General features: G+C 36.0%; 1 protein-coding gene across 5 annotated transcripts in view; it reads left to right on the top strand.

Moving 5' to 3' along the window:
- LRRC4C (leucine rich repeat containing 4C) overlaps window positions 1-26,326 on the top strand; it is a 1,358,593-nt gene that overhangs the window by 214,464 nt on the left and 1,117,803 nt on the right. For all 5 annotated transcript variants that reach the window (XM_074401331.1, XM_074401329.1, XM_074401330.1 and 2 more), the window contains exon 2: window positions 20,986-21,178. The gene's annotated coding sequence lies outside the window, so the exon portion shown is untranslated. The remainder of the gene's footprint in view (window positions 1-20,985; window positions 21,179-26,326) is intronic.

The following is a 26,326-nucleotide window of genomic DNA, read 5'->3' as shown; positions in this document are numbered from 1 at the left end:
AAACTTTGTATCTTCCTTTTTATAGTAGAGATATTCATGCCTATTTCATAGAACTGCTATGAAGATTATGCAATATGTATATATTATATATCACCAGAGTTGGAGCCCTAAAGTTAGCAGTCTAGACCTGCTAAAAATAGCTCTCCAAATTATTTCAGAAAGCTTGTCTTTTAGATGACTGCTCCATTATCCCTAGGATGTGCTTCTAATCCTTGTTAGCCAAGATGGTTGCTAGAACTTCAGCAATTACATTGATTACATTCACCTTCTAGGAGGCAGAAGGGCAAAAGGAGTTTAGAATGACAGGTTTCCATTGACTTTAAGGCAATTTTACAAATGTTAGATGCATCTTTTAACTTAGTCATGGCCACACATAACTGAAAGGAGGAGAAGGAAATATTTATCTGGGAAGGAAAGAACCTAGCTAAAATTTGACTTGTTAACATTGAGAAAGAAGAGAAGAATGGTAATCAATAGTCGGCTATAGTGTCTGCCACAAATAGCAAGTATACACCTATGATTTTATCCTTTAACTTGAACTGGGAAAAGAAAGTGAAAATGTTTATCAAAATGTATGTTTCTATTCCAGTGCTTTATTCTTTAGCTTAAACAAGGTAATGGATGTGGAAACTGTTGCAAGGAGTAAAATGCCTAAGTAATTGTTAAGAAGGATGTTTTTGTTTCCTTCTTTTATGGTGAGTGGTTTTCTAAGTGCCTGTGTATCAGGATTTTAAAGAATCACTGAATCATGAGCTAAAGGATAATTTTACATAAGAGGGTCGGAGATGTTTAAGAAACATAACTAAGCACAGCGTCAGAGGGATTTGAAATAAACTTTGATGCCTGAAAGGAGGCACTTCTGAGGCTGGCAGAGGGTCATAATTTTTTATGGAATATGTTTTTATTTTCCAAAAGAGGGGTAGATTTCTTTCTTTTACAAGTCTAATCATTGAACTCACTCGGTATTGGTTATAAGAAAAACCAAGTTAATTAGCTGTATGTATATAGGGGAAAATAACATTAAATAAATACAATAAATGCAATGCATTAATATGTTTTAAATAGCTATTAATATATTTGGAGTAGCATATGATATACCAGGTATAGCTTGTTTCTATAATTGGAATTGTCAAGCTATATAATAGAGATTTGTCCCAAGACTTTATCTGTAAGATAGGATTAATAGCAAATTGCTAACTCCTAAGGTGATTTTTAAGGCCAAGGATGAAGTAACAAAAATATCAACAGGGAAGACAGACAGACAGATAGATAAAGAGAAACATAGTACTAGCACCTCATGCATGATTAATAAATTATTAATGTGACAATAATTTATAATTCCTGTTATTTCTTTGTCTTTTCCTCTATACATGATGAATAAATGCACAGGATAGCTGAGTTCTTAAAAGATAAGATATATAACCCTCTAGATGTTACTGAATTTTCTAAGTGCCATCCATCTCTTATAATCCTCCAACTTTCCTCCACAGATGATCCCACTGACCCACTGCCTGCCTTTAAGATAGATGGGTGTGATTATTTGTGAAAAATTTTCAAAGCAAAGAGTGAAATGAATATAGAAAAAACTAGGGTATGTTAGAAAGTGCATGAAAAATGTTTTTAAAAAGTGGTTGTCCCTGAAGATGATAATTCAATATCTAAGGTGATAGGTATGGCTAAGCAAAACAATAAATAAATAAATAAATAAAAACCGGAAAATCAAAGTGGTGTCATCTTAATTCTAGTACTGTATGAGCCTAAAAGCACTATAATCTTAAGTGGAATGGCTTGCATAAAAAAACAAGGCAAAATACTACATCTTAGCAAGTGAAACTAGAATGGCTTCTCCTTAAAATGATTTTCTGAGAGGGAATAGATTCTGTTTAGGACTTGACAGTTCACACACACACACATACACCCCTTAACCAAAGAAAATGATGATGTTGGGACACACTTTAACAACTTTTTTTTTTTTTTTTTTTTTTTTTTTTTTTTTTTTTTAGACAGAGTTTCGCTGTTGTTACCCAGGCTGGAGTGCAATGGCACGATCTCGGCTCACCGCAACCTCCGCCTCCTGGGTTCAGGCAATTCTCCAGCCTCAGCCTCCTGAGTAGCTGGGATTACAGGCATGCACCACCATGCCCAGCTAATTTTTTGTATTTTTAGTAGAGACGGGGTTTCACCATGTTGACCAGGATGGTCTCGATCTCTCGACCTCGTGATCCACCCGCCTCGGCCTCCCAAAGTGCTGGGATTACAGGCTTGAGCCACCGTGCCTGGCCAACAACTTTCTTATTAGCAAAATATGTGCATTGATATAGCAGAACCAAAGAAATGTTTGCAAGGAGTATTAATACAGAATATTTGGGGAATTTCTATTTGCCAGTGAAGAGACTTTTACTAATTGGGCCCACACTGAGCACAGCAGAGAGAAAAGAAATCATTTTTTCCTTTGGTGACCAGACAGACTGGTCATGACAGACCAGATAAAAGGATGAACCATAAGAGGAGCAAAGTTGTAATTAATTCTAACTGAGTCTGTCAAAATAAGAGTGACACCTATAAAATATTTTTGATATATTTTTGATAGGTCTAACCTACCATGGTCACCATGATTATTATCTCCTGTGTTGATAGACAGGTGTTGGTAAAATTTGTCAGAGCTACCCAGAGTTAGTCAACCTTTACTTCCTATTTCTAACACTCTTGCATCCGACATCATTTTTTGCCTTTAAATTTCTAACTCTCCATTGACTTGTTGTTAATTTGAGTATATTACATCTCTTTTGAAATCTCATACACACCTACTTTGACCTGGACATAACTCTGGACTCACTATTTCTTTACCAGCATTTCCCGCACTCAACATGTTGCATGGTCATGATTAAGAACAGTCCTTGTTGGAAAGGATTCCTGCTCATAAAAACCTGACTGGTTATTCTAGGGAATGTATCTTGGAAAATTTGAACACCAGGATATGATAGGTCCCAAAGAATCATTTATTTCTCCAGTGTAGCTACAGAAGTCTACTATAATTAAATAGGCATTTAAATAATGTTTTTCTTTTGGGGAAAATTGATTATTCTACATGTTTTCTCATTTTAAAAGGAGATATCATTCAACACTGTATGACACTTGGTCTCGCCACTAACCCTATTTAACAGTTTAAGAACGTGAATTATACAGAAGTTAATAACTTACCATCGTTTGTAAGGCAAGGTAATTATAGAACCTAGAGAAAGACCTATATCTCATGACTTACAATCCATGTAGTTCCACAGCAAAGTGGTGGCTCCTTTAAGTTTTTCTGCCTATTGTAGATCTCAGGGTATACATTTTTGTTGGCTGTGTTTCTAGTCTAGAGAAAATACAGCTCTATTTTTTACAGTAATACCTCAAAGACTTGAACAATTGTTTTTTTGTTTGTGTTAATTCTCTCAATTTAATGTAGGTGGTTCTCTGCAACAGTCACACCATGCATATCCTACTAATTCCTTATCCTTTCTCCAATGAAAGCAGAATGCTATTCATCCCAGTTTATCAGCAGGAAGGTCATCCCCATGTAGGTCCTTCATGACCCTTACTAGAATCAATTAGGAATCCACTTATGCAAAATGTTGGCTTGGGGAAATCCATTTTGGCCTCTAATGCTACTTTTCCCCAGAAGTGAAGAAGTACTTTTCAATGCAGATTCTCAATTATGTAAACCAGAGTGCTTTTAAAACAGTATCCCATTATATAATTAGGATAATACCCTCTTTCTTTTGGTTGTTCTTTAATATTTACAGAAAAAAAATCTTCCCCTCAGTAATCCGTGGCTTTTCATGCTGTATGTTTTTAATTCAATTGATCTTTGTCACAGTTCTGGTTTACTCCTGCATTTTATCGTTGTGAGAGGGGCTCTTTGCAATTTCTCTGATTTCTTTATATTTTCTCCAAAGCATGGCATCAAGAATTAGATGCGGTAATGCTTGTGGATAGCTGCAGTTACCTAAGACATCCTTCAGGCAACCGGAGCTAATTCAGCCTAATAGCCTGCAAATCACATGATATACAAAAAAGCTAAAGTTTTCCATTTTCCCTTTCTGTTTGTGCCAAAACAAGACTAATTTCAAGGACGCACTTTTGGAGCTGAAGTTAATGTTCATAGTCTAAGCTTTGTCATTTGATTTTTATAAAATAAGAGACCTGACTTTTATTAACTTAAAAGAGTGCTCATTTTTCATATTGGATACAACACAATTTTTAATAGCTGGAATGGGTAAATTTATGTGAGGCTCTGAGGCTTCAAAAATCAAGAGGATTCCAGCAACTAGAACCATACCTAGCAGTCACCAATAAATAGAGTTGTTAAGAGGAATGAATGAAAAGAAGAATAGATGAATAATTTTTCATTCATTCACACAATCAACAAAAATGGAGGAATCATTCTGTACAAGGCAATGTTCTGGGTGTTGGGGATACTATGATACAATACATACACAAAATTCATGACCTTGGAGCACCTGTTCTAGTGGAATAAGAAAAGCAAAAGTACAAATCGAGTAAATTAAAAATGAAAAGAGAAAACATATGACAGAGTGAACAGGATGGAGTATGCAAATACAATTTTAAGTAGGATGACCAGGACAGGCCTCGGTAAGAGAGTGACATTTGAGGGAGGCAAAAGAGAAGTGCATCTATCTAGAAGAGACAAATTCCAGGTACAGGAAACAGCCTGTTCAAAGGCTCTGAGCTGAAAACATAGCAACAAGGCCACTGTGAGTGCAGCAGAGTGTGTATGAAATGAGGTGAGAGAGAGGGGAAATGGGAATAAATCCTTGTAAACCAATAACAGTATTTTGGTGATTGCTCTGATTAAATAGGAAAATACTGTGGATAACTTTAACAGAGAATCCTTTCCTAGGACTTTCTATCAGAATAACAATACCTGACCTTTCTAGGATTAAAAATGTATAATTTGGGAAAGGGGCATACTGCATCTTAGAGTCAATTCCAGTAAGCAGTCTCTGAGATCCTGTAGTCAAAATCTCCCATTTTATAAGGAAATGACTTGGAGAAAAGATAAGCTTTGCTCCAGATCATAGAGTTGAATGCTAGCTATTATTTGTTTGTTTTTATTACCTGGCTCTGGATCTCTGTATAATGACAGTAAAGAGGCATGTAGAGAGGAAGGTTCTGGGTATTGATTTCCTTTCTTACAGCTGAGCCTTTGCGTCATGACAAATCTGTTTCATGTCTATATTCTAACCCATGTCCAAAACAAATAAGTTAATGGTTCTTAATTTATTATCTCATGAGCAAAGGAGTATCCGTGCCTAGCAGCTGAAGCTTGGGTTCCTTTTGCAGCTCAATTTTTATATTTGCAGCTCAATTTTAAAATCAACTGATTTTATATCAACAGTTAATATGATAGTTGTGTATCTAAGGACGGTAGCGTGACCTCTTCGAAGCTGAGTATCTTCATCTGCAAAAACAAGTATTAATTGTAATATCTCACCATTCTTGTAAAGTTGGAATGAGTTAGTGCTCAATTTTGATACGTTATTTTAATTATCACTAAATATAGGTCAAATACCACTTCTTGACACCTGTATATTTCAAGCACTCCGACATAGATATGAATAGATGTTTCGTCTCTCAGGTTAGCCGAAGAGGTGCACAGATATCATAAGTTCAATATGATAATCCATTAGCCAAATTATAATAAAGAACTACAAAAATTCAGTGGGGTAAATGATGGAGAACAGATCCCTAATGAGTATACTAATACATTTAATATACTGCTTAAAATAGGGTAGAAATTAGAAAAATTGAAGAAGTAGAAAAGTAGTGGAGTTTAACATTTGTTTGTAGGAAGTGGGGATTTTTAGGGGAAAGAATGACATTGAGCTAAGCTATGATTGGCTGGGGGTATTTATATGCTTGAAGTTAAAGATGGGTATTCAAGGTGAAAAAAATGCAGTAGCAAAGAAACAAAGGTAAGAAAATTAAAAGTGGTGAAAAGATGTTTTTAATGAAATTATGATGGTAGATTAGGTTTTATTTGTGGGAAGCTTTTTAGTGGCTTTAACCGAAAGGTAATATTTAGGTAATTAACATTTTAAAAAGACAGAGAAGTGATAAATAGGAGTGAAAAAAAATGAAAGCCCTGTTGACACTCTACTATAATCTAGAAATTAAAGAGAAAAAAAATCACAGTGAATTGGGGCTAACACCTTTCCTTCACACAATCAGCATTGCTCAAAATGGTAATGTTCCTCTGAGACATTGATGGTGCTTTTGTTTCTTGCAGGAAGATGTTCTCTGTCTTGGAGCCACGTGTATCATGTGGCGGTTGCTACAGTAACTAGTTTTAAGGAATGTCATCCAGTTACCAAGTAAATAGTCTTGTAAGGCAGATATTACAGCTGACATGTAAATCAAGGCTGCCCCGTCTCTGTCAGCTTTTCTAGTCTGAATTCTCTGCTTTCTGTATTTAATACACAAGTCCTTTTCTTTACAAAAAATCTCCTTTTCTTAACTAGCAGGGTACCATTTGAATTCACAGTTGACATTCCCTGGTTTTTTACTTTAGTATCCTATACCTGGGCATTAATTCCCGAATACTACTTTGAGCCAATAATGACAGATACTTAAGTCAGTATACATAAGCTGAATTTTTTTTTTCCTTTGATGGTCAAGGTGAGAAAATGGTAACACCTGCTCTCAAAATGATCTAGATCAAAATCATTTTCTCTATTCTTTATAGAAGCTGATCTCTTTGATTCTATTTCTCACTAAAGCATTTGGGTAAACTCCAAACTTCTGATTAATAAATATCTTAGTTCTACTTTTAGAAACAGGTTCATCTGAGGTATACATAGGTTGCCATCTTTATGAGCAAGCACTGTAGTTTTTAGACCTCAACATATATGGTTGCCACTTCATCCCCAAAATAGAAAGCATGTGCCTTGCTTCTTGTTTACCAAAATTGTACCTGCATTTCAGGCACTTTACAACAATGCTAATATCCCATTTGTGGATATTTAGCTTTTGTGTACAGCTAGTTATGATGATTCATTTTGAAGTGTAAAAAATTCTCACACACGCCGGGCGCGGTGGCTCAAGCCTGTAATCCCAGCACTTTGGGAGGCCGAGGCGGGTGGATCACGAGGTCAAGAGATCGAGACCATCCAGGTCAACATGGTGAAACCCTGTCTCTACTAAAAATACAAAAAATTAGCTGAGCATGGTGGCACATGCCTGTAATCCCAGCTACTCAGGAGGCTGAGGCAGGAGAATTGCCTGAACCCAGGAGGCGGAGGTTGCGGTGAGCCGAGATCACGCCATTGCACTCCAGCCTGGGTAACAAGAGCGAAACTCCGTCTCAAAAAAAAAAAAAAAAAAATTCTCACACAATCCTTTCTTCTATATTCTTTAACTTATACTTTGAATCAGGTCATACCACTAGAGAACAATACATGTTTGCCTTTTCTGTAGAAATCTTTTCACAGTCCTACTGGAAAATTTAACATTTTTTTTTTAAGATCACCAGAAGAAATTAGCATATGAATATCGATTTATATCATCCGAAAATTACCAAAATTCACCAATCAAGATATTACTTACTCTCCCTACACACACACACACACACACACACACACACACACACATAAAAACCCTATGGAATTGTTTTTTTTTTTTTTTTTTTCAATTATAATGACTGGAATAAATTTTACTGGGTATAGAATTAGACTTCTTTTTATTAGCTCATGGGAGCATTATAAACTTTTACAAATCCTTTTTCATATGGCTATTGGGAAGTCCACAGCTTAGTGATATATAAGTGAAATAGATTGTCTTAGACTTGATTATCTTATTGTTGTTATTTTGGTATGATTATCTTACCTGTATCAGTTAAAATTCTATTTGGGTGTGAGAAACAGTGATTTAAGGATTAGCTAAACAAAAAGTGGTTGAACCCCTCCTGAAGAGGTATCAGGAAGTGTTCATCTCAGGTTCATCTGATAGAGACTCAAGCACCTTCTGTCTTTTTGCTCTGACATTCTTAGTATCAGAGCTTCTATACAAGGTCAATGCATGGTTACTAGCTGGAAGGTCAAGCTCTAACTGGCGTGTTTCAGAAAGAAGGTAGTAGAAGGGTAGGTGGTAAAAATCACATGCAAACTTAACCAGTCCTCATTTTTTGAAAGTGCTTCCCCAGAAGTTTCACCATGAAAATTTACTATCTGTTCCATTGGTTGGAACTTTTTTTTTTTTTTTTTTTTTGTTAGAAGTTAATTACATAGCCACTTCTACCTGTAGGGAGCATGCACAATGTGGCTGGGCCCATTGGCACACAAATTCTAGATTCTATTAGGAAGGCATAAGGGGAGAATGTTTATATGATGGGCAGCTGGAGTGTCTACCTCATCACCCTTGCATTCAGCTGTCAAAGAGGTTGAATTCAAGGAGTAAAAGACACCGCTTTAATATGTAGGAACTCCCCTGGGAGGCAGAACATGTAAACATATAAGTCCCATATAAGACAGAGATGAGGTAAATGATCCAAGTACAGATGGCATCAGTTATAGACTCCAGTGATATTGAAGATTTCCTGGAAGAGAAGGCATTTAAGCTTTTGTGTATATGGTCTACATACCTACCTTTGAAAACCTTGTATAACAACTTGCAATAAATTTTCCAGATACATTGCTTGCTACATAGAGGAGTGCTTTTTAATAAGTTACTTTTAAGGGATAGAGGGAGAGAGAGACTGACCATTTCAGTGTGGCGCATTTCAGATCTGTAAGTTTTTAATGTTGCTTGCTTACTAAGTCATCATCTACAACCATTGCCATCACAGTGCCGAGGACAGCAGAGATAAAAACAAAACACATACAGAATACTGCTTTACCCAGGTGAACTGGGTTATTGTAGAAATGACCAGAATATCATATAGATAAAAATAACTATGCAAATGGAAATGATCAAAATAAGTATATAAGTCAGAGTAGATAAGTCAATGGAATCTCCAATTACTGCATTTATGATCTTCTGCATTATCCCCATTGCTAATGTATTTCTCTTTTGTCATTTTAATGCATATGCAAATGTATACCAATTTTATGAGTTTTTAAATAAAATTGACCCACCTACCCCATTCACTGACTCGGGGGTAGCAGTATTTCAAATCTGTTCTTAGTCTTTACCTTGAACTCCTTTTCTTAAAAATCACCGTATTTATTGAACTCTTTCATTTTATATCTTCCCGAATTCTGATTCTTTACATATTTAGGTCATTATAGTCCTCCTGACAAATTTTCAGAGTCTCCAGACTCTGACCTTTTGCAATCATGTAAGCTTTGTATATGGGATGTTAAACCATAGTAATTAAGACTACGGTTCTGATGTTAGATGGCTGGAGTTCACAGTCCACCTTCACCACTTACAAGTTATGAACATTTAACCTTGAACAAATTACTCTCTTCTTTGAACTTCAGTTTTCCCATTTAGAAAATGTAGCTTCCCATAGTCCCTCCCTCACTGAGTTATTGGAGAAATAATTATCAGATGGTCTCATATTCTTGAGCTTTCTCTTCAAAGCTACATAGGGCAAAAGAACCCATCCATTCAGATTATAATTCTAAGAACTAATCTTTTAGTCCATCTCATCTTTCTACAAGAGATTCACCAAATCAAGCATGGATGTTAATGTTCTAACTACTTTTCATCCTTTATTTTACCTGAAATCCATTTTAATATTCTAACTAGCATAAAAATAAAGTTCTTGATATTGGTTAAAGAATACAAACTTTCAGTTAGACAGGAGAATAAGCTAAAGAGATCTATTGTATAATCAAATGATTATAGTTAATAATAACATTCCTGAACATTGCTAAGAGAATATATCAACCTAATATTTTAAGCATTCTCACCAAAAAAGAAATGATAAGTATATGAGGTAATGGCATATGTTAATTAGCTCCTTTTAGCCAATTCACATTATATGGATATTTCAATATACATGCTGTACATGATAAATATACACAATTTTGTTTGTCAATTAATAATACAGTTTTTTTAAAAAAAATTAAAGAAACTTCTTTAGCCCTGGACAGACTCGGAAATGGATTAGATATGGTTCAGCTATGAGGTGGTAGGATTTAGCTTGTCAGGTATAAGACAAAAAGATACTAGCCTTAGCATATATTAATAACCTAATATACTAGAGGTATCTGGGGACCAAGGGTAGGACATTTTGTGTGCTTATGAATCATCTGGATTTCTGACTTCCCTTCTCATTCCCAGTGTTTTCCTAACAACAATAACAACAACAACAAAAACAACAACAAAGGCTTCTGGAGAAGGCTATGATCCTACCAAGTGTGCTCAGTAATGCTTTTTGAGTCTGTGAGGTTTCCCTCCTGACCCCTTAATCTAAGGACTAAGGACTAGTTTACAAAACTAATTAACAAATTGTTAAACTAGCACAGTCTAGAAATGAAAATTCACAAACTTTTTTCACCTTGTGGTGTCTGAAAGTTTTGCCAAAATAATAGAAACATATGATGAATGAAAGAAAAGAAAGCTTTTCTATATTCTCAAATCTGAGTGGAGTCAAAGAACAAAATCTGTGTTTAGTTTATCATATTTGCATAAATATAAAAATATACAGCAATTGAATATAAATTTAAATTACTGATATATCTAAAGAAGAAGTCATATTTCCCCTGTTAGCCATGCAACCTAGAAATAACCATTAACATTGCCATGCATTTTCTTCTAGGTGTTTTTATGTGATGTATTTTATAGAAGTCTGTTCAAACTCAAACTGAATGAAAAAGTTTGTTTTCTAATGTTAATTTAAACATAGACTATGTAGCTTTTCATATCATTGCAGAGATTTTATAACTAAAATCTTAAAATGAAGGTAACTATTCAGCTACTGTTGAATGTCAAGACTTTCTCAGGTTTTTTGTAACATTGTAAGTAATACTGATATGAACAAGCTTTCCCCCTAAGGCCAACATTACATGTTGTCTTTCTCTGATTCATTTCTTTGTTTTTATAAATCCTTAGGATGGCATTTTCACTCAAATTTTCTTCACCTTTTGACTCAATTTCTTTAGCTTATTCACACACATGAATTATCTTTTCTGGTAACAGTAAAAAGATCTGGGAAGATCTTTTTATTTCCTTAAAATATTTACCATATTCTAAAACTTCTCTAAACATTCATCAAGTAAATGTCTAAAGAAAGATCAATTAAGAGATATAATGGTTTTACTTTAGCTTTTATTTCCAGGACAAGTTGTCAATGTAGTCACTTGTTTTGACAGTTGCCCAGGAGGTTGTATTTCCTTTAGGTTAAATGTGGAGTTGCTGAGTTGCTAAAATTCAAACATAAGTTCATTCAATGAAGGCTTTTATAATTGGCAGAAGTGTTGACTTAACTGAACATTAGCTTTGGCAAAATAAATTTGAACAAGCAGCCAATTTACAAAATTGCTAATTGTTCTTGCTTGACTGTGTACCTTTAGTCTTTCACTATGACGTGTGTGTGTGTATCTCAATAACACGTGTATGTAATATTATTTGAACTTTATGTCTATGAATTACTTCAAGAGTATAGTTCATAAGTGCAATATTTTGTTATTTCAATTATTTAATGGATAGATGAAAGTATATACATACGTACTTACACATACTATTTATTGATAACTAGAATATTGTTATTCTTTATGTACTCATTTAGCCAACCAATATTTTGAAATGCAGGCTGTGACTTTGAACACAGGTCTTTTGAAATATGGTTCCTAATTTAAAACAGTGGTTGATAACCAGGAATGTTTATGCCCCCTCCTCACCTTTACCCAGGGAACATTTGACAATGCTTGAAGGCATTTTCGATTGTTTTGTCTGGCGAGGGATGAGTGCTACTAACATTTAGTGAGTAGGAGTCAGGAATGCTAAATATCCTACAATACACAGGACAGCTCAGACAACAAAGAATTATGTAGTCTAGTATATCAGTGTTATACTGAAGTTGAGAAACACCATCTTAAAACCTCTCACAGTCTCAGAGTGTGAGATAGGCATGTTTTCTTATCAATAAGATTAAGAGTGAAATAGGTACCAAGGATAACTATATCTGGTATGGATGCTAAGGAGGATGTTTTCTACTTCCCCAGAAAAGAATGTGAGAATTTGGAAGGTGATACTGAATTCAAGGGGGCAAGGAGAAATCATCCCAGAGAGAGGCAACAGCTTGAAATGAAAACATGAAATTAAAAATAACTTCATTGAGCTGGAGTTCAAAGTGATGGTATGGAACCCTATGGAAAATAAGTCTAGACCAGTAGTCCAAGGCTCAACTACCGAGATTCAGTTTCTTAAGCTAGAGTTTGGACTTTATCCTTATAGGCAAAGGAACTACATTGAAAGGATCCATGGATTCAAAAGACTGGATTAGTTACTCTTAGAAAGAGAAGGAAGACACTGCTGGCAGCCAAAAGAAAACTAGAAGAGAATAAAACCGATTAGTAGCATGGATGTCCATTTGGCTAATCATTAAATCTTGCAAGTGAAAAATCTTAAGAGGCTAATCTGTCTCTCTACAGGGGAGGCTTCAGTATAGCTGCTGTATAATGGTAAATAAGGTAAAGGAGGCTAAGAAAATGGGATTTGCCTCTCCACTGGAGGTGGGAGTTGAGGAAAGGAAGCCATTATCAATGGTTTCTAGTCTTCTGCTTTGATTATCCAGAAACATAACCGTGCCACATTCCAAGGTACAAATTTCTGAGGGATTATTTGAAAGAATGACAAGTTCCCTTCTGTACATTCTGAGTTTAAGCTAATGGTGGTCATGCAGTTCTATAACCCCAAAAACAGGTTCACATTGGATATATAAAACAAAAATGTTCAAAAATGAGATACTTAAAACATTGGAAGTAGACTAGTTTTTTTAAGAAGACCATCGAAGAAGAAGACCAATCTTCTGAAATACCAATATCTCATTGTCAAGTAGAGAAAGAGAAAATAACTTTTACTTGTCAGAATATGTAGTCAGAGATATCATGAGGACAAGATAAATGGCATAATGAAATAGAAAGAGCAAAAGAGACATCTGGTATTTTAAAATGAAGCCAATATGGAAAAATTCTACTAGTACTCTAAATCAATCAAATTAGGAAAGAAATATTTTAGAAATGCTTATACATGATAAAAAAAAAATAAGAAAAGAGAGCATTTAGATTCTACAGTGAAGAAGAAATTAAAGGTAAGATCAGTAATCTAAGGCACAAAACATTGGAGTTATCAGGGGGAAACAGTCATTAAATGCTAGGTGTGACATTTTAATCCCTCAGCGGGGAGCCCAGGTAGAAGGTCACTGGATCTGTACTACCTGCAAAAAATATTAAGACAGGAGATTATTCTGCTATATCTTTGATATTAGAGTGAGAAAAATTCTGACTACCAGCCATCATTGGAAAGGAATCATTTTTGAGAAATTGGTGACATGATACATCTTTAAGGAAACTTGTGAGTTACGAATATTTACGTAGTATGAGAAGGGCAAGTTGAGAAATTAACCAAAACCTAATACAAACTCAGTGAAATTCATGACAGCAGTGAAGAGGTGAATATGAAATGACACCCTGGAGTTGTTGCTATAGACTGGGGTTCCTGAAATGCTCCTGAAATTTAGACGGCTTGGCCTGCTGTAAGAGAGTACCATACACTGGTTAGCTTGAACAACAGAAAGTTATTTTCTCACACTTCTGGAACTAGAAGTCTAAGATCCAAGTACTGGTTAGCTTGAACAACAGAAAGTTATTTTCTCACAGTTCTGGAACTAGAAGTCTAAGATCCAAGTACTGGTTAGCTTGAACAACAGAAAGTTATTTTCTCACAGTTCTGGAACTAGAAGTCTAAGATCCAAGTACTGGTTAGCTTGAACAACAGAAAGTTATTTTCTCACACTTCTGGAACTAGAAGTCTAAGATCCAAGTACTGGTTAGCTTGAACAACAGAAAGTTATTTTCTCACAGTTCTGGAACTAGAAGTCTAAGATCCAAGTACTGGTTAGCTTGAACAGCAGAAAGTTATTTTCTCACCGTTCTGGAACTAGAAGTCTAAGATACAAATGCCAAGCAGGTTGGTTTTGGTAAGCACCCTCTTCTTGGGTTGCAGATGGTCTCCTCCTTTCTGTGTCCTCACATGGCCTTGTCTCTACGTGTGCACATTGTTGGTGTCTCTTCCTTTTCTTATAGGGACACCAGTGAACTGATCTCCACATACGGTCACATAGAGGTTAGGCTTTCAACATATGAATTTTGGGGAGACATAATCTCTCCATTATGACCCCCATGAAGGTGATTTAAGAGTGAAATATTTAAATCCCCAATGGAAATTCATAATGTAAAGTAAGAAAATGCAAAAAATAGGAGAATTTACACCCCCAGAACTAGAGATAATAGAATTGCCCAGAGAAGACAATAAAATGGATGTGTTTAAAAGTTCAAACAGATAAAAGAAAAAATGACACGGACATCACACTTGGGGAAGGACTCCAATATTGAACTGTGGAGCTCTGAGCTGTATGATTTTGTGAGAAAATACATTGATAAAGATGTTAGTTAAATATAAATGAGCATTAGTGACTTGGAAATAGGTCTGACTAAATTAACCAGACATGCAGCTTTAATGTGAAAATGTAAGACAAATAAAATGACATACTACAGAAAACATGAAAGAAATTGTAGAAAAGGAGAATAGAGAGAAAATAATTATACACTAGGCATTTGTCTGAAGTAAAAAAATCATATCAATCTTCGAAATGTGTACCACATCCCATATTGTTAATTAAAAACAAATATTCACCTAGTTCTGCTGAAGTGAAGTTTCCAAACTCACACAAACAGAAAACATATTGAAAGCAGTCAAGGATGAGGTTTATCTATTACAATGAAAGGAATGGAAATCAGAATGACAGAAGATATCTTGCAGCCATGATGGAGACCAGATGCCCAACAGAATGAAACTTTAAAGAGTGGAAGGAAAATAATTGTCTACCTAGAATTCTACATTTAGCCAAACTTCAATTCAGGGGTGGGTTCAAATGGAAAAAAAGATGCCCATAAAAAGGAGTGAGAATTAGAATTTATAGATGGTCGGTTGATCTATCTGTCTGTCTGTCTGTCTGTCTATCTATCTATCTATCTATCTATCTATCTATCTATCTATCTGAGAATGAAAATCAGTAAGAGAAAATGGAACTTCCAATCCAAAGAAGGAATGAGATATGCTTTCATATACATGTAGGTACATGTAGGTAAGGTTTGTCTGTGAAAAATAAGATGATTGATAGATAGAGTCATACAGTATATGTTACAAATTTCTTAGTGGTTTCAGGCAAGGTATTTGACAGGACAAAAGCAAGACAAATTAATGTGGTACATTGGAGGGAGATGTTTTGTGTGAACACATTCAAATGCCCTATTTGGCTTGAGAGAAATTAGAAGTATTGATTATCTATAAACTGCTAAGTATACATGTTAAATATGTATAAACTCACACCAACAGAAAAGAAAATGAAGGTAAAATATTCAGACACAGAAAAAGGAAGGATGACAGGAATAAAGGAGACTGCATCAGTCCAATAGAAAATCTTTTGAATATAAAGGATACAGGTCAACTAAAGGACAATGTCTTTCTCTCTGAAGAGAAAGGTAGAAAAATTGTGAAGGAATGCAATGTGGGCTTCAAGTCTTTAGGTCAATTCTAGAAAGAAAAAATTCTAAGGTTAATAAAGCAAAGGTCAGGGCAGTGACATGTGTCTGTAGCCCCAGCTACTTGGGAGGCAGGAGGATTCCTTGAGTCCTGAAGTTTGAGGCTGCATTGAGCCGTGATTGTGCCACTGCACTCCATCTTGCGTCACAGTGAGACACTGCCTCTGAAAAGTATAAATAAAAGCAAAGTGTAAATATTTGTTAAATCTTTGAGTAGGTGGGTTTTGTTGGTTGCAACTGTTTGGTATATTTCTGTACTTTTAGAAATGCACCTTGGTATCAGACAAAACTGAGTTCTTACCTCATATTTTGTGCTTACTCTGTAACTCAGGCAAAGATTCGATTTCTTTAGATTCCACCTGCTTGATCTTAAATGTGTGTAATATTGCAATATTCCATACCTTTTTTAGGTTTATTTTAACTATATGTATGGCATAGTACTTGGGGAAAATATGTATCCAGTATATGGTAAGTGGGAGGAATAAAGAATCAGTAACATGAAACCAAAAGAGAGCAACAATTTTCAAAAGAAGAAGGAGGTGTCTTTTGTTTCACTTGCTGGCAGTGGTTAAATTACTACTCTTGGCCATTGGCTTTAACTGTTAGGAGGCTATTGATAAATTTCACTTGAGCAGTCTGGCAGAAAGATGCAAGCAGAGGCTAGTAAGTATGGGTTGAAAGGAGGGAAGGCTAGATAACAAAATGCTTGTAGCATATTGTTTGAAATAAGAAAACAAGGAAAAATCATGTACATATTTATAGATGAATAAAACAGGCGATTTTAAAATGGGAGACTGCAAATGTGGACTATTTTAAGTAGCTTTATTGTTGTGGAGGGAAATAGGTCAGTGACTGAATGTAGACAGAAGGTTGTGTGTGTGCATGAGTGTGTGTCATGGTAAGGATTTTAGCCTGTGAACAGACTGAAAGTACCAGTAGCCAGTGGTAAAAGGAGAGGTGAAAACACAGGAACAAAGGTAGAGCACTGTTGGATCAAGGTCTTAGGAAAGACAGGAGGGGTTGGAATCCAGAACACAGATGAAAGAGTTAGCTGTCGGCATAAGACACTTGTGCTGCGATTTGAAAGAAGTTGAACTCTGAGTACTGTCAGTGATAAGTGTCTATGTGTGAAGACAGGGCATTGGGGGAGTTTATGTCTCTAAGCTCCAGATTTGTCTGTAAAAGGTAGATGGCAGTGTCCTCTACCGAGAAAGAATGTGTTACTTTCGTTATCTTTGTTGTTGCTGTTTGCTGGTTTCCTCCCTGTCAAGAGTGAGGACTCAGGCATTGAAATACTCCATGAGATGTTATTTCTGATGGAAAAATTGGATTCAGTCCCAATTCTCCTTTTCTAAAGAAGAGATTTTTTTTCTGTGAACAATTCATTGTTTGGCACTTCAAATCACTGCATTCATTTCAGAAAGTCATGAAAGGTCTATAGAGGGGAGTGACGTATAATAGTTACTGGCCAAGGCTTTTGGGAAATAAACAGGAACCAAGACTCTACATTTCCATGTCCTCTGCAAAATCAGCTTTCCAAAAATAGACTCATACAAGCTGTAGTCACAGTTGAATGTCATGTTTCTATTATTGCAATGACATAAAATCATTAAACCACTGCTAGTAGTAAAAGCAGTTATGTCTGTTATTAGAACTGCACTGTGTCCACTCAAAGGGAATTGCATTTTAATGACACATGGTGAGCACTGTCCTGTTGAGGTGAGTGGCATGGACTGAGGTTTGACTTCCACCACAATTTATTAAATGTCCTGCTGTGATAGTGCTCTGCAGTACCCAAGCTCTCAGTTCTGAACAGTGGTGTTAGACTGGCTGTTAAGTCATAGGCTTAGGATGCAGAAAGGTTTCCAATTTGTTGGGGAACATCTGTTACATTTTTTATATTTTCTATATTTAAGATGACTGAAAAAAGATCAAATATTCTTTTTTATCTCACTTTAAAAAAGTTTTATATGTGATAGAAAAAATATATAGGTATATATAAATAAACTAAGAGACTCAACTATGTTGCCCAGGCTGGTCTTGAACTCTTGGGCTCAAGCAATCCTCTCACCTTGACCTCCCAAAGTGCTGAGATTACAGGTGTGACCCATCAGGCCCAGCCCAAAAGTTCTTAGTATGGAGACTCAATAATCCTCCCTTCATCTCTCAAGATTAATTTTTTTTTATTTTTGTGGGCATGTAGAAGGTATATATTTTTATTGGGTATGTGAGATGTTTTGATACACTACGCAATGTGCAGTAATCATCATGGAAAATGGGGTATCCATCTTCTCATTCATTCTATTTTTTTTTTTTTTTGTATCCATTAACCATCTCCATCTTCCTCCTACCCCTCTACTGCCCTTCCCAGCCTCTGGTAATCATCCTTCTACTTTCTATCTTCATGAGTTCAGTTGTTTTGATTTTTAGATCATACAAGTAAATGAGAACATGTGATGTTTATCTTTCTGTATCTGGCTTATTTCAGTTAACATAATATCCTCCAGTTCCATCCATGTGTTGTAAATGACTGAATCTCTGAATAGTACTCTGTTGTATATAAGTACCACATTTTCCTTATGCATTTATCCATTGATGGACACTTAGGCTGCTTCCAAATCCTGGCTATTGTAAACAGAGCTATATCAAGGTTCTTTTTCTAGACTACTCTTTACATCATGTACACCATAATAGCAGAATTTTTGAATACCTTATATGATTCAGGTAATCATCTCAGTTAATCCTTCACAGAATCCAGTGGGACAATTATAGCCATAGGCAAATGAGTACATTGACATTTCAAGATTGAACACAATATTTCCAAGGCCAATTGGAATACAAATTCGTGTCTGAATTATGCAAATGTGATTAAAGGAGTCATTGGCTCAAATGTCTCTTCTAAGTCCTAAACTATTAAGAAAGGGACAAGGAAGTCTTGACTTCCTTAGGCATTCGAAGATCAACTTTATTATCAGTAAGACTGTAATGATAAATATGCTCTCTATATCAGGCCAAACACACTGTACATTAGGCAATATTATCACCCTAAAACGGCCCCTTGGATGAGAGTCGTAGTTACAGAGCTAATAAATTCTATTAAGAACTGAAGCCTACCTCTCGTCTTTTATGAGTGAGTGGTATAGATGCATTAGTCCTATAAAATAAGTGATTCCTCTTGTTATTGGCAAGGAAATAGAGGTTCAGGGATTGGGTTCTATCAAATACTTTCAAGGGAAGTAGAAGTTGGTCATTACGGGCTTCATAAGTCACAAATGTGTTGATTAAACCAGGACAAAGCACCAGGTAGCTAGCACACTAGCAATGATGAAAGAGCATTACATTGATGGCTTTCACTGTGATCAGGAACAGAGTATAATTTTCCACTGTATTTTGTGGCAGTGCACAGAGATAGAGCAAAGCAAGCACTGGCCTCTAGAAGGCTCTAAGAAACTAATTAGGAAAACAACAGCTCTTTGTCAGGGACCCTCCGGGATGGGTAGGCATGTCTGTCGGGGGTCTCTCAACCTGCAAGAGGGTCCCAATACCTGGAAGAGAGCGTGCACTTGAAGAAATAAAAGAGACAGAGAGCGGGGGTCTGGAGGGCTGGATAGGCCGTGCCTAAACAGCAAATTTTATTTTTCAAAGGCCAGGAATAAATACACTTTCTTTGCTCTGGTTTACATCATTGCAAGAGGAAATGCAAATCTATACCTTACATGGCCTATACAATAGAGAAGTCAGATGCACAATCAGTGGTTGTAAAAAGTAACATAATTTCCTGTGATCACAAAGCTTGTTTACATCCAGACATTATTCCTCCTGGCTGCAGGTATTTCTGGTTTGATCTTGTTTTAGAACTGAGATGTGAAAAGGTTTTCTGGTTTTCCTCATCAGAATATCTTTTAACCAGATTCTCCTTTGTCTGCTCCTGACTCAACTTATCTCAACTCTCCCATTCAGGAGTCTCTGAGTCAGAGATCAAAGCCATCCTGTATGGTGGCATTTGCTTTGCAAATATCCCCACAGTTAAACCATTATCTAGGGTACAAGGCAGGCAGGCAAGTAAAGAAAAGTTTAAAGCTTATTCTTAAAGAAAGAGTCATAAAAAGTTAAAAGCAGAAACTGGTTGCTGGTAGGGAGTCACTCGGTCTAGCAGCACCACATAGTTTTAGCCCCAAACAATATTGTGGTTGATATTAGAAACTGATCATCCATCTTTAAGTTCCTTTTCCCGATAGCTCGACTGCCTCCAATAGGAAACTGTGTTTGGGATCAAACTCACCTTATAGTGAGACTCACGCCTTTTGGGGGTCTCACACAGGAATGTTCCCCACAGCTCTTCCCCTGGCATGATTAAGAGCTAGGATCCGTCAACTATGTGTATGGCATAGTTTTGTCTCCAGTCCCTTTCTGCCAACTGGACATACAGTAGTGGGGGAAACACAATCCCATTCTCTGGCAAAGTCAGTAGGTTCATGTCTAAGCCTCGGAGTTCCAGCTCTTTGACATGCTGGAAACTGGCTTAATCTCCCACTCGGCCTTTAGTAGAATTGGTTGCCTTAGGCATTTTTTTTTGTAGCTGTTTTACAGGCAACCGCAGGCAGCAAGCTCCTTCTTTGGGAGACTAACATGTAGGGAGTAAGTTTCCGACAAGCCAATTTGTACTTCTCCATATTGACCTGATTATGTCTTATCTCACCATTGCACTTAGCATAGTGTCTGGCAATATGTAACTGTTTTATAAAGGAGATAGTGTATTGATGGATGAATGAATGAATAAATAATTGTGTAGAGAAACGTACAGCCACTAAGGCTGTTTTTTCTTCATACCACTCCTCCATAGTGCTCATTTTCAAGAAGGAGCAAACAGATTAGAAGTCTGCTTCTCAGTATAAGTCTAAGATCCTTTTATGTGACAAATTTCTCTTCTCTGATCTGAAACCCAGACTCTTTCAGCCGTCAAATAAACTTCACCACATCAACGATGGAGTCATATCCTATAGAACAGTGACTATCTATGTCTCTTAATGAAAGACCTTGGGTTTATTTTTTATTTCTTTCTGAAATATGATAAAATCCCTCATATGTATTGAAAAATCCCCTTGAATTAATCATAAATTGTAATCATAGCTAGCATTTTTTTAATGTTTAGTATGTGCCGGTGCTCTGATAAACACTTGACATAGATTATCTCATTTAATCCTCACAGAAACCAAATGAAGTGTTTACTGTCATTATCCGTATTTGATGAAGAGGATACTGAGGCTCACAGAGAATTAATAATTTGTTCAAGACCGTCTAATGTGGAGTAATCAAGAGTGAATGCCCTGAAAGTACACACACCAGCCTGGACCAGCGTTCTTTCCTGGAGGGGAAAAACTATGGAGACAGAGTAGCAGCAGGTGAGCCATTTTCTCCATGCCATTTGTACAAGGACCTGGTGGGCAAATGTCTGTCGTGGGAGAGACTCCAGTCTTGAGATGTGGGGCTTGTAAGCTGCTGGTTAGAGAAGCACCAGACCTTCCCCTGGGATATGTTGGGGCCAAGGTCGAAAATTTGTTGTTACAGTTCTGTGATGTACAGGAATTGTGGCTTATATGCCTGATCTTCCATCTCAGTATAAAAGAGAGCTCAATAACCTATCCCTTGGTGTGATAGGAGTCCAGGGCTCAAGCCTCATGTTTATTGTCATACGGTGTTGGGGATTCTTGCCCCCCAGCCTTGTCTGTTTCATTGGCATCCTATCAGATGCCTGACTTGACTACTCAGTTATTACCAGTTTTTATATCTTCTGCATTTTAGTTTTCACATAATCCTGCTCTTTGGGAGAGAGGAAGTGTCAGCTGTCTGTATGGAAAGTCAGCCTGCTGGGTCTCCAGCCCAGGAAGAGTAACCCTTGCCTATCACCAGCTGTTAAGTGGTAGAACCTTTGTTCAAGTGCCACAGTATGATGCCAGCATTCCCAGTCTTAAGTGATTTTCAATAAGAACAGGATTTAACCAACCATATATGCATTTCAAGTAGAGTCGTAGTCTACAGTGCGTACTTTTGCTGTTGTATGATTTTGTCTCATGTTCCTAGATAATCATTTGAAATACTTATGTATCAAGCTCCTATTTCTAGCCCATATAATTTACCATTCTACTCTTTGCTCCATTAGAAAGTGAGATTTAATTTGGTTGTGAAACATCCAAAGATAGGTTGTTAGCCATGAGATTGATACACTTATTCACTGTGTTGGAGTGTACAGTTCTTAAGATGTAGCATGCCCTAGAAGAAAAAATGACAAGTGCAAATTCAGGCTTTGCATTCTGTCCGCTGTGTGGGTATTTATAGGAGACTCTAAAACTAGAACTAATGATGTTAAGAACTTGTCTCTATGCCAGTTGAGCTATATGGTTTGTTTTCTTGAATTCTATTTGTATATCTTGCAGGTATAACTTTATTCATTCCAATACTTCCCATTTAAAATTTATAGATTTGTAAACTTTATAAATATAGAATATCTTTATCCAGTCAATCATTGATGGGCATTTAGGTTAATTCCATATGTTTGCTATTGTGAATAGTGTTACAATGAACTTATGTCTGCATATGTCTTTTTTTTTTTTTTTTTTTTGAGACGGAGTTTTGCTCTTGTTACCCAGGCTAGAGTGCAATGGCGTGATCTCGGCTCACCGCAACCTCCGCCTCCTGGGTTCAGGCAATTCTCCTGCCTCAGCCTCCTGAGTAGCTGGGATTACAGGCACAAGCCACCATGCCCAGCTAATTTTTTGTATTTTTAGTAGAGACGGGGTTTCACCATGTTGACCAGGATGGTCTCGATCTCTCAACCTCGTGATCCACCCGCCTCGGCCTCCCAAAGTGCTGGGATTACAGGCTTGAGCCACCGTGCCCGGCCTGCATATGTCTTTATAATGATTTATGCTTCTTTGGGTATATACCCAGTAATGTGATTGCTGGGTCAAATGTTATTTCTGTTTGTATGTCTTCGAGGAATCACCACGCTGTCTTCCACAATGGCCAAACTGATTTAATTTACACTTCCACGAACAGTGTATGAAAGTTCCTTTTTCTCTACAACGTCACCAGCATCTATTTTTTTTTTTTTTTACTTTGTAATAATATCCATTCTCACTGGTGATAAATGATATCGCATTGTGTTTTGACTTGAATTTCTCTAATAATCAATATTGGAGGATAACTATTTAAAAAAAAGAAAAACTGTTTTTAGAGATTATCCACTATTTTGGATAGCACCCCCTCAAAGAAAGGTTGAATATTGTACGGCAGATAACCAGAGATTCCTATTTTCATAACTCTCCCTTGTGGAGAGGTGTTTTATATTTTTAAGAGCATAAGCCCTTCCTCGCTAGTTGTATTTCCTTGAAATACTTAGTTATTCTTATGTCGTGTTTCTTCATTGACAGAAAGAGAATAATAATAGTTTTGACTTTATGAGTTTTGTAGAACAAGCCTGGTACAAAGTAAGCTCTCAAGAGACATTGCTATTACTATTATTCCCATCTCAGAATGCATTAAAAACCTCACCTTCCTAGGGCAACTTATGCAAGTCAGGAAGAGTATAAACTCGATGATTTTTACCTTAACATTTAGTGATCTTAGAGAGAGTCTTCAAGGGGTTTCCTACTAATCTTTTAATTAAAAAAAAAAATCCATGTCAAATAAAACAAAAACACATATAGGTCCCTCATAATGCCTGTTCTGTCTTACTGAAACTGGGTTTCCTGGAATCCCTTCAGTTATCCTGGATGTGTCTTCAGATTCGGGATGCTCTGAGAATGCTCAGGCTTCCTTTGTAATATTTTTAAAACTGGTATTAGCCCTTGTCTAACATGTGCAGTCAATGAGCCAATTGTACCTCTGAAACTTCATCTGGTTCAGTCCTTGCACACAAACGTGATTCAGCAGAGGGAGCTGAATAAGATTAGCACTTGGTGATTTTTCCCTACTAAAATTTCCAATCTGCTGTTGTAGGCACAGGGTAAACCCCAGTTTGTGATGGACCTGCTAGAGAAAAAAAAGTACCATAGCAAATAAATGGAAATTCCTTCAGGCCATGGAAAATGTAGCAGTTCTACATACAGCTAGACCTTCATGTAGAAACACATATAAACACTGACTGGACTTGAAGAATGTGTGAAGATTTCTTCAGTATTAGTTGAAGGCAGTCTTCTGATTTTGGCCTCTGTAAACTTCCTCTCTTGCTGATTTTCTTTTCCTGGCCCTTATCCATTTGACTTTCTTCCCAATGACCTGCTCTCTGAATTTCTTTAGATAATTTGAAAACACTGACTGTGAAGATGCCAAGGGTGAGAAGTATCTTTATCCTCAGTGAACTGCATATAACAACTGTTTTCTCATTCCCAGAGGAATTTTTGTAATTTTGTTGGAAGTACTTGTGTCTGTACTATAATGTCTACAGAAAAGAATAATGAATGCATCTTCCCGTGAAGTACATTTTATTGGGCTTTGATAAGAAGTCAGCTCACCCCAGTCTTGAAAATGAAAACAAAAACAACATTTTTGACTTAATAAATTAGTGACATACACATATTAAAGTTAAGATGATTTTGGGTAATATGTTGAAAACAACATAGAATCTATTTTTATTCTTCAAACATTTTTGGCCAATGACTTTCTGAGCGTGTAGCTAAAGGACTCTATCCTTAGAGAATAAACATAAAATAGAGATGTACAAAAATGTTTAAGATAATTTTAAGAGATATATTTTATGAAGCCTATTGCTGTATTCTGTAGAAATATATACAATTCTCATTAAAATCCCTGCCTTAGCACAGGTCTTTGTCAGACTGCTGTATCACAGGATCGTGTGCAGTGAGTACTTTACAGATGTGCAGAGATTATTACCTATTTCTGTCTTTAAGTCAGCAAGGTGGAATCAAAGTTAACTAGAATGAAGGGATTTGTTTCTTCTTATTGTAAAAAAAAAACATGGAAGTTTTCCCTAGTAAACCATAGATACCTTATCACTATCTATATGATCCTTAAATAAAGTAAGTTGAACATACTGACAAGGATTGTTCACTTATTTTTGTAGTGGATGTGTATTGACTATCTTCTCTTAACTATGTACTATATGCCTGTTAGATATAGGTGGGATAACAAAGATGACTAATGTTGGTTCTTTGACCTTGAGGAAGTCATAGTCTGTAAGGGAAAACACGTACCCAAATAATTAAGTATAATACCCTATGCCATATGTGTAGGCCTATGGGAGCACAGAGAAGAGTAGGCCTCATTTTATTTGGATGAAAACATAGATCTTCAAAATAACATTTAATTAAGCTTCGCAGGTTAAGTGGAATTCATTAAGAAAATTATGTGTGCCAGCATTATTTTTCCAATAGATATTTTTCTACTACAATATTTTTAATGGCTGTATGCTATTCTATGTGAACACGATGCAATCAATTTAATTTTAAAATACTTTAATGCAGAGTAGCAGTACAATATGGCTACAGTGATTTATTGCATTGTGAAGTTAGTGTCTTTAATGTATTCATCACTGGAGGAATGCATGTTGCAGCCAGTAAGCAACCTCCCATTATTCACCATCTCCCAACACAATTAATTTAATCAAGCCCTTTTAATCACTACATTGATTTCAATTTTTGGCACTCTAACCAATATTAACATAAATATTTTTGTGGCTAAATCATACCACATGTTCTTTATTGTATTTTTAGAATACAGTTCTCCACAAAATTACTGGTTCAAAGGACCACAACATTTATAAAGCCTAAATACTCTCTCTCAAGATAGCATTATTGAAAAACAGGGCTTTGTGTTCAGATAGACTTGAGTATAAAATACAAACATGTATTTTCTTGTTTGACCTTGGGCAAGTTAAGGGGCATTACTCTTGGTTTCTTTATTTGTAAAGTATTAAGATAATAACACATATATTCAATTATACTTTAATTCAAATAGAATTTTTAAAATTATTGCTTTCAAATTATAGTGGAGATTAATTAATATTTATTGAAGCTTCTATGTATTTTGACAGTACTTACCAGATAGTTGCTAAATATTAGAAAGAAAATCCAAGTGTTCTGACTATTTTAAGTTAGTCTCATTAATTAATTTCTAACAGAACATGTGTGCACTATCTGAAGAACTAAATGGTGTTGTTACAGTTCATTCATTATATGGTCAAAATTTTGGAAATCAAAACTCAGTGTCCATATAAATAACTTAAAATTGATAGGCCGTGATCAGAAATTTGGCCTGAAAAAGAGCAATGTTGTATTATCAGATGAAGAGATAAAAACGTGGAATAAAATTTGTGTTCTTCCACTCATTACCCATTTCTTTTATTCTCTCAGAGCTTCGGTCATATTCTCTAAAATAAGAGCATAAGTTTGAATATTCTTTCAGCCTTAAAGAATCAAGTGAGCACTATAAATTAAAAAGATAGATAGGCAGGCATCTAAATTGTTTTTCTGATATAATGTATTATTTTTAATAAATATAATTCACTCTGAATTTTTCTCCTTATTGAGAAA

The sequence above is a fragment of the Saimiri boliviensis genome, chromosome 6 (genome assembly GCF_048565385.1).
Source record: "Saimiri boliviensis isolate mSaiBol1 chromosome 6, mSaiBol1.pri, whole genome shotgun sequence".
NCBI lineage: Eukaryota > Metazoa > Chordata > Mammalia > Primates > Cebidae > Saimiri > Saimiri boliviensis.
This window is presented reverse-complemented; position numbering and strand designations above follow the sequence as displayed.